The sequence below is a fragment of the Cicer arietinum genome, unplaced genomic scaffold (assembly GCF_000331145.2).
Source record: "Cicer arietinum cultivar CDC Frontier isolate Library 1 unplaced genomic scaffold, Cicar.CDCFrontier_v2.0 Ca_scaffold_4878_v2.0, whole genome shotgun sequence".
In the NCBI taxonomy this organism is placed as follows: Eukaryota; Viridiplantae; Streptophyta; class Magnoliopsida; order Fabales; family Fabaceae; genus Cicer; species Cicer arietinum.
In genome coordinates this window covers 1-1,593 of record NW_027338527.1, presented here as the reverse complement: position 1 = coordinate 1,593, position 1,593 = coordinate 1, and the positions used below count along the sequence as shown (strand labels likewise).

The window sequence follows — 1,593 nt, the reverse complement described above, 5'->3', positions numbered from 1 at the left end:
CATTCACCTTCTTCTCTGTCAAGTCAAATTCCATTTCTTCCGAGTATCTCCACTTTTTTTTTTTGTTACTTGTGCACTATATTCATTCTTCTTGGCTTTGCAAGTTCTGATGGTATTCAAATTTGTTTATTTCAAATTTTAGAGGTTTCGTTCTGCTGCACGGTAGAGGCATATGTTGATCTATACTTATTTAAATTGTTGATTTTCTGCTGCATACTAGGATACATGTTTAACATGCTTCTGAAAATGTTACATTACTGATATTAATCACTGCCATTAACATTATTGTTAAAACAAATTTTCTCCCTTTTACTCTTTCCTCCTATTCTGATACATCTCAGCTATGTTACAATTTTGAAGTTTTCTTATAGGAAGTGGATTAACAATTTTGATCAGAAATTGGCATTCATCAAACTGTTCGGAAGGTGTCTATTTAACTATGATAGGTTAAAAAAAAATATACTAGTGATAAGTTATGTTTGAAGAGTTATACCAAAAACCAATACTTGTAGTGAAAACAAAAATGAAGGATGAAACAAAAGTGATAAGTATATTATTAGACACAGGTAAAGAGAAATCAAGGTGAAAAAAGAAATACAACAGTCAACACTTAATACATTTTAAACAAATCCCAAAAATAAAAACAGCATTCATATCATTGTGCTATTTTTGTGTACACAGTATTTGGAAGATGACCATAGAATTGTCAACCTGTATCCTTCCTACATATAAATATTCACAAAGCAGCACCCAATGAGAAACCTTTTCTGCTTTACACACCGTAGTCTACAAGGCAGGGATACCAGAGCATGCAAAAATCTCGCAAGAGACCTCTTTCAAACATCACAAAAGGGTGTTGTACATCGTACTTCTAGCAGGCTAACCGAACTATTCCTGTATTTAGAGATTTCTTTGATGTGGTTCAAGCCAAGGAAATCCCAGGAAATCAAACACTTCCTTTTCTGTGGACAATTTCAAACTTGCATTACCTTTTGTGCCCTGCAAAATCAAGCAAATGAGGACTCAATCGTTCTAATCTATTTTCTAATAAAAAATTAAAAAGGCCATACCCGTTTGCCGCCAGAACCCTGAGTAGCTGGGAAACAACCCTGTATCATCAAGCCGAAATCCTTTAGATTATGCTTATAGCCTCAACCTGCACCCAAACACCCAAAAAGAGAAAAATCAACATAACTTCTTAACTATACATCATAAAGAAATCAGTGACATATATATATACACACAACATTCCATCAAATCGGTAATGAAAAGATGAGAATGCAACATTAGTAGGTTTTAGGAAAGATGTCCATCCGTTTCAGCCACAGTGATGATGGAAAGTTCAGTGCAAACTGCAAAGGGAAGCAAGCAAACCTCCTATTTAATACATCATTTCCAGTCCAAGCTACAAGGCCGAAAGCATATATCTCTCGTGGGTAGACCTGCAAAAACACTAAAATCCATCATATGCAATCATAAGTATATTCAATGGGTTAACAAAGTATATATGCAAAAACACTCAAATCATCGATGCAATCTTAACAAACTATATCAGCAAGAGAGAATCGCATTTTACATTTTACCACAATATTC

General features: G+C 34.3%; 1 long non-coding RNA gene across 1 annotated transcript; it reads right to left on the bottom strand.

Moving 5' to 3' along the window:
• Positions 1–531: 531 nt before the first annotated feature.
• Positions 532–1,496, bottom strand: LOC101507187 (uncharacterized). The gene is made up of 3 exons (XR_190573.4): positions 1,375–1,496; positions 1,071–1,156; positions 532–999 (listed from the first exon to the last, which is right to left on the bottom strand). It is a non-coding gene; the product is annotated as an uncharacterized lncRNA (long non-coding RNA).
• Between the last annotated feature and the right edge of the window lie 97 nt (positions 1,497–1,593).